The following is a 14,236-nucleotide window of genomic DNA, read 5'->3' on the forward strand; positions in this document are numbered from 1 at the left end:
ACTTCTTTAGCCTTTCCTCATAGGGCAGCCTTTCCATGCCCCTTATCATTTTGGTCGCCCTTCTCTGCACTTTCTCCAGTGTAGCTATATCCTTTTTGAGAAGTGGTGAACTGAACTGTACACAGAGGCATTATGACATCCTCCATTTTATATTCCATTCCCTTCTTAATAATTCCTAACATTCCTTTTGCTTTTTTGATTGCCACAGCACACTGGGCCGACAATTTCAATGTATTATCCACTATGATGCCTAAGTCTCTTTCCTGGGTGGTAACTCCTAAGATAGAACCTAACAATGTGTAACTAAGCAAGGGTTATTTTTCCCTATATGCATTTTATACGTTATCTCGGCCTAGCTTGATGGTACCCTGTTATAGTCCATCAAGCTAGGGTAGAGGACATAGTAGAAATGTCATCTTTGTGAGACTTTCCTCGCTCCAACTGGTCAAATCTTCACCAAGGTGTACTGTGCTGTTTGTACATCTCACTCTACATGAAAACCTGGACCCTAAACCACCACCAACACCTCACCTCGAGCTATTAGATGACCCTCCTATAGAGATATAAATACTTGACTACTATGAGGACCTTATAGATAGTTTCTCTCTCTCAGTCTCCCTGCCCCATTTATCAAGAATTGTGTTATAGCCATTTTGGTCATATCACACAGCTTCACACCAGGAAAAAAAAAAAGGTGTAGCTATTTCCAGTGTTAAAACCATGTAATAGCGTAACACATGGTGGGATATGGCCCCTCATTTCCATAAATCCCACCCCTTCCCAAAATTTGCATGTATGCTGGTGTTATTATTGCTGGCATTAACACCATAACACATTTTGATGAATGACCCTGCAAATGGGAAAAAGGCAGTATTCATTGCCATATACAGCTACATTCTAACTGATTATCCTGGTTAAGGGGGTTATTTTCCAACCCACGAAAGGCTATTATCATGGCGGTAACATTCAAATTAGGTGGAGGGGAGGAGTTAGGGAGGGGATTAGGGAAATAGGCCAGCGGCAACGCTGCCAGCAATAATGTTTAGAACATTATCGCCGGTAGTAGCACGGGAAATAGCACCACCTTTTACGGTGGCGCTATGCCCACGATAGTGTGCAGCAAGGCCGTACCGCGGCAGGCGAAATCGCACCACTGTGGTGTGGACGGCTGCAGGTTATCACCCCACTGCCCCCTTCATCACCCCCCGCCCCTCTTTACCACTGGCCTAAGTTAGCAGATGCATCCAGCTATCTTAACTAACTAATCCTCAGCTGAATATCAGCCCTGTCATGTCCCAGAAAAATTTGTAGCTTATAATTATACCTTTATTATACTTGTGACTATTAGTTTGAGTCATCTCTTTTCATCCTTGCTTACAATTTCATTCTTGCACTATATGATACTGGTAACACATGTACATACATCATGCCAAGAATGAAAAGTAAATCTGTTACTTTATCTAGATACACCTGTTGACTCTTGCCCTGTTTGAAGGCCACATATGGGCCCCTCTAGGGACCACTCATATACAACCTAACATGCCCCCACACCTATCCCACACCCCTAGAGCTCTCCTCTATTGATTCCCCCATGCACATCCTAAGCTTTCCCCACCTCAACTATCCACTATTTACTTACTCCATGTGGGTATGATGCCCGATAATTAAAATTTCACTGCAAGCCCTTCCAGACCTGCCTCATTACACACAGGTTTGTTCTCTTTTCCGGAATGGGGAATAGCTCCTATTTATGTTCCACCAGGAGGGACACCAAGTGCTCGACATCCCTAGAGGTGAAGTTTGGCTGCCTGGCTTGTGGCAGCTTCATAGAATAAGCCAGAAGAACCAGAAGTTGTATGTCACATAAGCATACATGGGCATGGTTTGCATGCAACATTGTGTTGAAAGTAGCAAAAGTATACAAATGTAAGCAAATGGTCATGTGCAACATGCACAGTAAAATTACTTGTATTTTAAATTGTGCATACAAATGCATGCATATGATGAGTTACATGAGTAAATGCTACATATTATCGCTGCAATTTTCAATAGGCATTTACATGCATAAAGTGCACTCTCGCATGTAAAACTTATTGACAATTCAATTACAGCAATTTTCAAAAGCCCACTTACACGCGTTAAATGCATTGACATAAGTAATACCCGGTTTTAAACATGTAAATCCTTCTGAAAATTATCTCTGATGTAAAATACATACACATGAGCACACAAGCCCATATGCATGTGAATATGAGCACATTCTCATTTGTTTTAAGGTTATCCTCCATGATTTTATTTTTATTTATTTGTATTGGTATTATTAATTTTGGTTTTAATATGCATTGTTTTTTATATGTATATTTATTACTTTTTTCTTTCATTTGTTTTAAAATATTTGTACAATGATTTTTGACTATTTTTCTGTACATAATATTCTATATATTTTGTAATATTCCTTTTTCCTTTTCTTCCTTTCCATTTTCATTTTCCTTTCACCTTTTTCTTCTTTTTTCAACTCCTTTTCCCCTCTCCTCCCTTCCCCTCCTCCTGTTTTCTTTGACCCTTCTTTCCCGTGTTCCTTCCTTCCCCTTCCTTCTGCCTCATCAATCTTTCTCTTCTCTTCCTTCTCCTTTCCTTTTTTCCCTTTTCCCTTTTCCCTTTTCATTTTTCTCGGTTTCCCACTCCCTTTTTCTCCCCGCTTCCTTTTCTCCCTCCTGCCTTTCCCCTCTCTATCCCACTTCCCTCTTTCCCCCTTCTTCCCTTTTCCTTTCCCTCCTCCTTTCATACAGCAAGGGCACCAATTGCATTTCATTCCATTCATTGTTTTCACATCTTATTCTGCAGTGCTTTTTTTTCTTTTTAAATAGTAATATTGCTGTTCTTATAGCCGAACTATTTAGAAACAGCATAGCTCTAAATCTGCAGTAGCTTCACCACTCAGGACCCTGCCAGTCAGTCAGCTGATATTCAAATATGTCAGGCTCTCCCAGCAGTTTTTCTTCACATGGCATTTAAATGCAGTGAGTCCTTACACACTAACACTTTAAAGCATTTGGTAACTAATTTGTAAGGTGATTGCACTGCTATTCACAATATTACAGTTTGTTTACAGCTGTACTCAAACAAGGGTTTTCTGTAATGTCTTTATTATGTTGAAGCAATTAAATCAGGTTTGTTGGTTTTAAGACATTACATTTTGGTTGGCAAATGAAACACAGGTAGAGTTATCCTAATGATGTTTCTGATTTTAGGTATTGGAGGTTGGTTTGTTTTTTAGTTTACTGGCAAAGATAATAATGAAAGAAGGATATTTTGTATTGGTTGGTGAATAAAAAAGCTCTGGTTTATTTTTATTTTTTGGTTTTGCTTTGTAGTCTTTCAGATGGTACTTGCACAGAAGTTTAGAGACAGACACAATGTAGCTGCACAGCGAGTGAACATTTACGATAAGCAGTTAATTAATTGTTCCTTTCCTCTTTAATATCAGTACTATTTATTTATTAAAAGTGCTTAAATTCTGCACACATACAAATTGTTCTGGGCGGAGTACAGGATTAACACATATAAAATGAATGGTGCAATATAGGGATGTGAATCGTGTCCTCAATCGTCTTAACGATCGATTTCGGCTGGGAGGGGGAGGGAATCGTATTGTTGCCGTTTGGGGGGGTAAAATATCGTGAAAAATCGTGAAAAATCGTGAAAAATCTAAAAAATCGCAAAACCGGCACATTAAAACCCCCTAAAACCCACCCCCGACCCTTTAAATTAAATCCCCCCCCCTCCCGAACCCCCCCCCCCAAATGAGTTAAATAACCTGCGGGTCCAGCGGCGGTCCGGAACGGCAGCGGTCAGGAACGGGCTCCTGCTCCTGAATCTTGTTGTCTTCAGCCGGCGCCATTTTCCAAAATGGCGCCGAAAAATGGCGGCGGCCATAGACGAACACGATTGGACGGAAGGAGGTCCTTCCGGACCCCCGCTGGACTTTTGGCAAGTCTCGTGGGGGTCAGGAGGCCCCCCACAAGCTGGCCAAAAGTTCCTGGAGGTCCAGCGGGGGTCAGGGAGCGATTTCCCGCCGCGAATCATTTTCGTACGGAAAATGGCGCCGGCAGGAGATCGACTGCAGGAGGTCGTTCAGCGAGGGTTCCGGCGCCTCGCTGAACGACCTCCTGCAGTCGATCTCCTGCCGGCGCCATTTTCCGTACGAAAACGATTTGCGGTGGGAAATCGCTCCCTGACCCCCGCTGGACCTCCAGGAACTTTTGGCCAGCTTGTGGGGGGCCTCCTGACCCCCACGAGACTTGCCAAAAGTCCAGCGGGGGTCCGGAAGGACCTCCTGCTGTCCAATCGTGTTCGTCTATGGCCGCCGCCATTTTTCGGCGCCATTTTGGAAAATGGCGCCGGCTGAAGACAACAAGATTCAGGAGCAGGAGCCCGTTCCGGACCGCTGCCGTTCCGGACCGCCGCTGGACCCGCAGGTTATTTAACTCATTTGGGGGGGGGTTCGGGAGGGTGGGGGATTTAATTTAAAGGGTCGGGGGTGGGTTTTAGGGGGTTTTAGTGTGCCGGCTCACGATTCTAACGATTTATAACGATAAATCGTTAGAATCTCTATTGTATTGTGTTCCATAACGGTCTAAGACGATATTAAAATTATCAGACGATAATTTTAATCGTCCTAAAACGATTCACATCCCTAGTGCAATATAAATTAATAATAAAACAATACATTAATTGATAAAACTATAAAACAAAAGCAATAAAATGTTATAAGAAAATTAAATGTCACATAAAAACAAAAATAAAAGAAAAACTCATCAAGAAGGACAGAAGATATTCTAAAGAGATAGGAACAATTTATACTCAAAAAGTCTTAACACACCAATGCCTCATATGTGGTAAAATGCAATCTTATTCATAAGGAAAAAAATGGTATGTTAACAGGTGTCAGCAGCCAGATATAGGTTCACGTCCCTGACCACTACTGGACCTCTCAATCATCCACCCAAATCTAAGTGTCTCAATGTAGTAGTATATTTTTTGGAAAATTTTAATTTGCATCTAAAAAATACTAAAATGCTTAGAGTTCGATCATAATTTTGCAAAAACAACTTCAAAGTAATGGCCACAAATTCCCAAAACTAGGATGTATACAGTCCCATTAGAAAAACCTGACATTATCTAATGTTTCGTTCGTAGACTGCTTCAGAGGACCAATTATGCTGATTGCAAAGTAACCGCACCGATCTGATGATGTGTGTAGCTGGACTTCATTGATGTCTCACACAAGTTATGGCGTCTAACTTTTTTCTTTATGAATAAGTTTGCAATGAACCTTGTATGAGGTATAAGAAACTTAGAAACATACTATGTAATAAACTATAAGGGCTAGATTTTAAAAGCCCTATGCGTGTAGGGCCTATTTTTTAAAAAGGCCCGGTGACGTGCGTAAAGCCCCAGGACACGTGTAAGTCCCGGGGCTTGCAAAAAGGGGTGGTCCATGGCGGGGTGTGGGTGGAGCTGGGTGGTCTGGGTGGGGGTGGGGCCAAAGGCCTCCAACATAGCGGCCATTTGCTGCTGTATCGGAGGATCGCGTGCCGGCAGGCTGCCAGTGTGTGCAACCTGCGCCTGCCTCCAGGCAGGCGCAAAATGTTAGATAAAAATTTTTGGGAGGTTAGAGTAGGGCTAGGGGGGGAAAGGTTAGGGGAAGGGGTGGGAAGGTTAGGTTAGGGGAGGAAAAGGGGGAAGGCAGCGCGGCTCGGCTTGTGCAAGGTGCACAATTGTGTACCCCATTGCGCACGCCGACCCCTGATTTTATAACTTGCACACGCCTGCGCACACAAGTTATAAAATCGGACTTACATGTGCGTGCACCAGGTAGCGCACGCACATGTATGCCTGCGCGCTGCTTTGAAAATCTACCCCTAAGTCTGCCAAGTATAGTTGGGAAGAGAGATGTTTTCATGATGTAAAGGCACTTTTAAAAAGATGAGGGTTCATTGCTTTTTTAAAAGTTTTTTGGAAGGTGATAGAATGAAGGGAATCTGGCAGGGAGTTCCAAAGTTTTGGGCCTACAGTGGTTGATTCTAAATGAGCAGCTCTTACTGATGGTGTTGAACGACATATGGAATGTAGAAACAAAGTATATGATCGAAGGCCATGTATATGATGCTATTACTGTCAACCATTGTGATCATTGTAACCCCCCTACATAATTATTTAAAAATCCCCCACCCCTCTCCCCTCACCCCCCTCCTACACCACCCTCCCTCCCCCGCATCCCTATACAGGGATCACTAACAGGTTATTAACTACATTTATTCCTCTCAATCTTCTTTCTAAACATTATCCTCTATAGCTCATGTATCCTCTCAAGTTACAATGTTGTTATGCTTTCTTCAATATTATTCAGTTAACAAATGTATCGCTTTAACCATTATGTAAGTTACCATGTTACAATGTAAGTTATCTTGTTACAATGTAAAATAAGCAGTCCCTGCCTTATTGGTTTCTTGTTTCATGTAAACTGATGTGATATCTCGATCGAATGTCGGTATATAAAAGCAATTAAATAAATAAATAAATAAATTACAATATATAAAAAGGCTGGATAGATAGATAGATAGATAGATAGATAGATAGATAGATAGATAAATAAATAAATAAATAAATATGCTTCAGAGGACTGCATGGCTTCCTTATGGGAAAAGGCTCGATTGCCAGATTTTGTCCATCAGTTCTTTCAAACAGATCCAGGAGATTGATAGGGGTTGGGAGAAGTATTTTAAGAAATTAAGACCAGGATTTTACTGAGAGGTTGTGGATACTTAATTGCAACATTTTATTAAATGAGGACAGTAACTGTAGCTTATCAAGAGATAAAAATAAGCCTTTATTTTATAAGACATTCATTTTTTGTCCAGAATCACAGCAGCAAGACATAGTTGTTTTAAGAACACATCTTTTAATTTGAAAGCACCTATGGCAACCTTTCAGAATATGAAGAATTTTAGTGAATATTTTTGGAATATGTGCATTTTAGCAATTAGAGAAAAGTTTTAAAGAAGAGCCACTTTCAGTTATACCATTGTCACAAGCAAACCAGTGCTCAAATGCAGATAGTGGCACTATAATTTTAAGAAGTTAAAAACTAATTGATAAGTACAACAGTTTTACTTTTACTTTAAAAATGTTTCTGTTCACTGGAAATTTTACTGAAATGTTATATACAATTGTGGGCCATTGTTTTATAAAAAGGATTCTAGTGGCAGAAGCAATTCATATTTCATGCTTTGTCTGAGAAAGAATACTTGCTGCATGTTAATAAATGCCTCAGCTCCTGTATACAGGGTAAAATGGGCATGAGTCACATTGGTGCCATTTACTTCTTTGTCTCATCAGTATGCATCAGCACTAATAAATGGCAATGATGAATCAAAAGCAGAAATACTCTGGCCTACATTTCCCCAAAGCTGAGATCATTACTTACTGTCTTGCTTATCTTCTCAAACTTGACTTCACTGTCATATTACCCCAGCACTGAAAGCACAGATAATATTGATATGAATGAAATATCATTCTCTGTTGAATTTTACTTCAAAATCTAGAGATAGGGAGCATTCAGCCAGCAAATAGGTATATACAGAGAATGTTAATTTCCAGGAGCTGTTTCGCATGACAGAGAATTTTAAAAGATACCTATCAGCGGTTACATTGAAGAACTTTTGCCACATCTTCCTACAACTGGGAAGCTAAAATGTAAAAGGATACCTATAATTTGAGTTGCCCTTTGAAGGCATTGTTTCCAAGTACTGGAGAGTGAAGAAGAATCTCAAGATCCTCAAGGGTTATCACCAGTTTGAATTTTAAACAAGCAGACAAGCTCACAAACTGGTTGAAATCAATTTCCTTATTGGCTGGTGATAAAATACAATATAGAGAACATGGATATATGCAAGGAAACCATAGGGGCCAGTATGCCTCAATAAAGCTTATACTATCCTGCTGCTCTTCATCCCAGTTTGAGTTGTAGTAGCTAAAATTAAACCTTTGTGATTGTAATATTGTAGCATCCTCCTCTGGGAAAAGTGTGCACATTCAGTGGTGTCTGTGGGTCAGGAAACTTCTGGACAACTATGTACTCTGAAGATGCCCCCTTTTCACGTTTATTATATCTATTCCCCACAACCACAATGATTTTAAGACACTTGCCAATCAGAAAAACCTCCACAGCTTGAACTCTTTCCAGAAGTTCACTGATTAGAATTTTAAGGTCTATAGAGAATATGCTGGATATTGTGTGATACCCAATTCAGTTCAGAAGAATGAATGGATGATGGTGACCATGAATATGTCAGCATTTACATAGTACCTTAACCTCAACTATACCACCCTAATTGAGCCCAATCCTATCAGACCATGGAAGCTAAATAAGGTTAGGTCTGGCTATTACATGGTGGGAAAATACCTGGGAAGATAAGAATTATAGGCAACAGAAATCAAGTCATTGGTGTCAGTGACCTTTGTCCCTCTTTTTGTGCCTTGGTTACAGAAGTCAAACTCAGACCACTGTGGTATCTTGCTAAGAATAATAAGGATGTGCATGGGAAACAAATGATGGTTTATATGGCTCAGTGAGTCATTTCATTTGGTTCCGTCAGCAAAATCTCATTTGCTTATTTTGTTCAATCATTTTCCTTTAATTTCCATGGGGAAGAATGCATCCTATTTTGGACTCTGTCATTGGGATTTTCTATCCAAATTTAATGAAACTGTCAGGCAGGCATCAGCAGCAAAGGGAAGAGCACTCCATCCAGGCCAAGACAAGGGCAAAGTGGAACCAAGAGTGCCATTAATAGCCCAAAGCACCATGACAGGGGCAAAGTAGAATGAATAGTGTCATGAATAGCACAAGGCTCCATGAAAGAAGCAAGTCATCACAAACTGTGGTGAGAACACCACAGGGCACCAAAAGAGGAGCAAAAGGCACCAGCAACAGTGGCAAGAACACAAAAATGAAACATGAGAGGGGCAAAAAGCACCAGCAAAAGTGGAATGAACAGCCTAAGAGGGGCAAAAGACAACAATAACAGTGGTTTGAACCATCCAAAGCACCAAAAGAGGAGCTACCACAGCACCAACAGTGGCATGCATTTCCCCAAGACTCCAATAGAGGGACAAAGGGAGTAAACAACCATATGAACATTCAAAACACTAAACAAGGGGCAAGGGACAACAACAAAATTGGTATGAAGACCCCAAGGCACCAAATAAGAGGCAAATAGCACCAGCAACAGTGTTATGAAAACCCCAGTCCATCACGAGAGGGAATATGAGGGCAATCTGGCTCTGACATCTGTCACCTCATTGATCGCTAAGATTGATTCAGCTGATCTAGCTGGGTAGGCAGCTGTCCCCTTTCTCCTTTACCATGCCATGTTTGTTCCTCCCAAATCTGTGCTCTTGGTCAAAAAGGATAACGTTCCTCAATAGAAGAATTGCCAAACCTCATTCAAGAGTATATAAGTAGCTGTGCTCCCCCGAGAGAACCTCCAAGGCACTGTGAGAGGGGCAAAGCAGTATCAGCAATGATATGAACAACCCAAGGCAATGAGAGGCATAGAGCACCAAAAGAGTGGCATGAACAACTTAAAGCACCATGAGGGGGCAAAAGAGCAACAAAAATGGCAGGAACATCCTAAGGCACCAAGAGAGGGGCAAAAGTGGCATATGTAAATTGCAAGTCACAGAAAGGGGGCAAAGGACAACAAGAGTGGCATAAATACCCTGCACCATCGTAAGAAGGGGCAAAGTGGTACTAACAGAGGTAGGAACACCTCCAGGCACCATGAGAGAGGCAAAACAGCACCAACACTGACAGAAACACCCCAAGGCTTCAAGAAAAGGTAAATGGCAGCAACATGGCACCAAAGGATAGTCAAAGGGCAGCAACACAAGTAGGGTGAACAGTCCGTGGCACCCAAAGAGCCGCAAAGGCAGGAACACCCCAAGGCACCATGAGAGGGAAAAATAAGCTCTTATAATGGCAAGAACACACCAAGGTATCAAACAGTTTGACCTAGCATGAGCCATCTCATGCTTTGAGATTTTCAGGGGGTTTTCTATTAACTGTACCTTCTGCCCATGATGACAGATTGCAAAGCACTTGAGAGAGGGCATTTTCTTGGGTAGATCGTAGGCTGTGGCGTGCCCTTCTGTAAGATTTATGCACAGATTGTGACATCAAAGTGTTTAGGAAGAGATTGAAGGCTTGGTTCTTTTTAAAGGCACAAGTGTAATATTGTGATTTGCTGATTTTTTTTATATATATTTTACTTTTTATGTTTTAAGTTGATTATATCTATGCTGTGATAATGTATTTTATGTATTTGATGGAATGTATGTTTTATTGTATGTAATCTGCATTAGACATAATATAGTAATTTGTGGAATCTAAGTATGTGACATAAATAAATAAAATAGGGGGAAAGGACATCAGCAACATTGTCATGAACCCCTCAAGGCATCATGAGTGGGCAAAATGCCCAAAAACCAGTGCGATGAAGACCACAAAGGCACAAAAAGAGGGACAAGACAGTACCAAGTATGGCATGAACAGCCCAAAGCCCTAAAAGAGAGGCAAAGGGGACAAGCAGTGGCATGAACAGTCCAAGGTACTGTGAGATGGCAAGTCAGAGTCAACAGTGGCATAAACCCACCAAGGCACCCTGAGAGGGAGAAAGTAGTATCAACAGTGGAAGAAGTTCCTCAATGCACCATGAGAGGAGCAGGACCAGGTTGGGCAGTAATAATATTAGAGTAATATAGCAGACACTGAACCTGAAGAGTGGAAGGTTATTCTTTTTTTTTTTTAATTCAGATTAACTTTTTCTTTTCTAAGTCAAAACCCAGAGAGAAGCAGTGTAGGAGAAGTAGGCCAGACTGCAACAGTGGTAGAACAACACAGCAAGGCTTCTCATGTCCAATCAGGACATGAGAAGCAGACAGGGCAGTAGCAATAACAGGGCTCTAGGACCCCAAGGCATCCACAGAGGGGCAGGGGAGGATAAGATTTTTCTTTTCTTTTTTATGTTTTTCTTTTGTGGTCAAAACATTCCTTCTTGAATCTAGGTGGAAGGATTTCTATATAGCCCACCTGTAGTCTTCTGTGAAATGCTTCCACAAATTATAATATTTAGTATTATAAGTAGGATGACAGAGGGGCCTAATGGGTCTGATTCTGAGCTGAAGTCTAGCTTTTAGGACTTTGCTGATTTTATTTCACATAAATCTGCTTCTCTTGCATTGATAACCAAGGAACAGCAAGTTTCTGGTAATCATGGGTTAGATATTCAAAGCTGGCTATATACGTAACATAGCCAGTTAGAACTACTTTGACTGTTACAATGTAAATTCAGCAGCACGGCAAAGCAGCTGAGTATACATGTATATGTGCACACTTCGTCAGATAAGTCTACCCAGCTAAGTTTAGACCTACTCTATGGGGCATCTAAACTTAGATGTAAACTTTTACAGCTAGGTCTGAATATCGGTAGTTAGCATATAGGTTATGCAATATATGAAGATCAAACCAACTGGTTAAGTAAAACAATAAAAATACACACACCTCAACGAAACTTCCGCTCCACCAACAAAGGCCTTCTGAAAATCCCACCTATGCGCTCCAAACAACTAATCTCAACCGGTGAAAGAGCCATATCCCTCGGCAGCCCCAAACTCTGGAACACCCTCCCAACGGAACTAAGAACTCAACCAACCTAAAAACCTTCAAAAAGGAACTTAACACCTGGATGTTCACCAAAGCCTACCAAAACACCCAATTACTCATACACACCCTCCCCAAAATATAACACAAATCTGGATTGAAAACTCCTCGCCCCTGCCCTATTAACCTTCATTCAGAACCCCACCATGTTTCCCTTGCTACGTTAAGAATATCCCCCTCAATCTTAATAATGCTTTAAATGAACGCTGTATGTATAAATGAATGCTGTATGTATAAATGAACGCTCTATGTAAGTCAATGCATCTACTAACATTCTAACACTTTATCCATCGAAAACTTAACCAATATGAAAACAATATTAATCCCCATCCTAACCTCTTAACATCTTACCCATTGAGGAGGAATAGCCTAGTGGTTAGAGCAGTGGGCTATAAACCAGGAGACCAGTGTTCAAGTCCCACTGTCACTCCTTGTGACCTTCCGCAAGTCACTTTACCCTCTATTGCCTCAGGTGCAAACTTAGATTGTAAGCCCTCTGGGGATAGGGAAATACCTATAGTACCTAAATGTAAACTGATGTGATATCACAGATCAAATGTTGGTATATAATAAACTTTTAAACTGTTGTGATGGCAGAATTGAATGATGGTATATAAATAAATACAGCTAACTCACTCTGCCCCCAATCCACCCATTGCATGCCTACTTTTGGTATGTGTAACTTTCAGCCATATAAGGAACTTATATGTCTGAGCGGTGGCTGCTGAATGTAGGAGCATATTCAATGGCCAGTACTTAGCCCCATACGTCCTGCTTATCTGGCTAAATAGCACTGAATGTGCTTTGAATATTGGGCCTTGTATGTTTATACAATCCTCTGATGTGACATCTCATCATTCTAGTGTGTCTGGTTTTACAGAATTGGAAGACATTTTTGCAAGCTTAAAAAACTTCTCCTGTCCCCTGGATCCTGTACCATTTTACATAATTTATTTGTTGAAAGAAAGATTTTTACTTCTGATCTCAAAGTTGGTTAATTTATCCTTATAGGAAGGCATAGTACCCAAGGATCTGAAGCAGGTCCTTCTTAGACTTATTCTCACCTTCTTGGAAACACAATATATTACACCCTAATAATGGGTGTAATGGCAAACATAATACTGATTCTTTTTGTGTGATTCTTTTTGTGTGAGCTTGACTCTGGATGTGTTTGTATAGTGATCTTTCTAGATGTATTGGCTGCTTTCGACAGTGTTGGTTATTTATTTCTACAAAACCACTTGCAATCTTTTGGTGAAGGGGGAACAGTTTGCTGTTGGTTTACATCATATCTGATGGAATGGAAACAGTAGATTAGATTTCAAGATTCACAATCCACCTGGTCTTCCATCAGGGCTGGTGTACCACAAGGGTCTATTCTAGTTGCCACTTCTTTTAATATGTACTTGTGTCCTCTGTGTTTTTTGCTGAATTCACTAGCTATAAAGTTTAAAATCTGTGCAGATGGCATCCAGCTGTTTTTCCATTTAAAGCTAATCTTTTAGCTACCTTGAATAATATTCCATGTAAACCGCCTCCCCGGCGGTTTACATGGAATATTATTCTATTTAAAGCTTATTCCATTTAAATGGAATAAGCTTTTATTCCATTTAAATGGAATAAAATGGAATATTATTCCATTTAAAGCTAATCTTTTAGCTACCTTGAATAATATTCCATGTAAACCGCCTCCCCGGCGATAGTTATTTCTGTTAAATGTGAACCGGAGTGATATGTATTGTATACAGGAACTTCCGGTATATAAAAACCAAAAATAAATAAAATAAATATTCAAGATTAAGAACATAAGATATGCCATACTGGGTCAGACCAAGGGTCCATCAAGCCCAGTATCCTGGTTTCCAACAGTGGCCAATCCAAGGGCCTTATTTTCTAAGGACTAAAAGCTGTTATCGCGGTTTGCGAATGCAAATTTTAAATTTAGTATTCAGGGGTGGAGTTGGGGCAGGACAAATGTAAAGTAGGGAGCTCCTACCGCAAACCACAAAATGGCTGTGCTTTTAGCGCGGCTCCTAATGCGGCCAATAACTACACCTCTTTCAATTACGATAGAATGTATCGCTGCGTGTAGCGTGCACTGCAATATTATCGCGGTGAGCGAAAATGAATAAAACCAATCCCCACACACCTACAAAGCTATTGCTACCCAATAAAAAGGCTTGTTCTTAGTAGGTCTATGTTCCCAACACCATCGCCCAGTCTCGAACCTCCCCTTCCTCTCCAAAATCCTGGAAAAAATCATCAACCGGCAGCTCACTGAATACCTCAATGAACATCACATACTCTTCCCATCTCAATATGGATTTTGTAGACTTCACAGCACCAAAACCCTTCTCATCTCCCTCTCCGAACACATACTAAAAACTCTGGACAAAGGGCAATCCTACATACTTGCACTCCTGGATATCTCATCCGCTTTCGACACGGTCA

This window comes from Rhinatrema bivittatum, chromosome 10 (assembly GCF_901001135.1).
Source record: "Rhinatrema bivittatum chromosome 10, aRhiBiv1.1, whole genome shotgun sequence".
In the NCBI taxonomy this organism is placed as follows: domain Eukaryota; kingdom Metazoa; phylum Chordata; class Amphibia; order Gymnophiona; family Rhinatrematidae; genus Rhinatrema; species Rhinatrema bivittatum.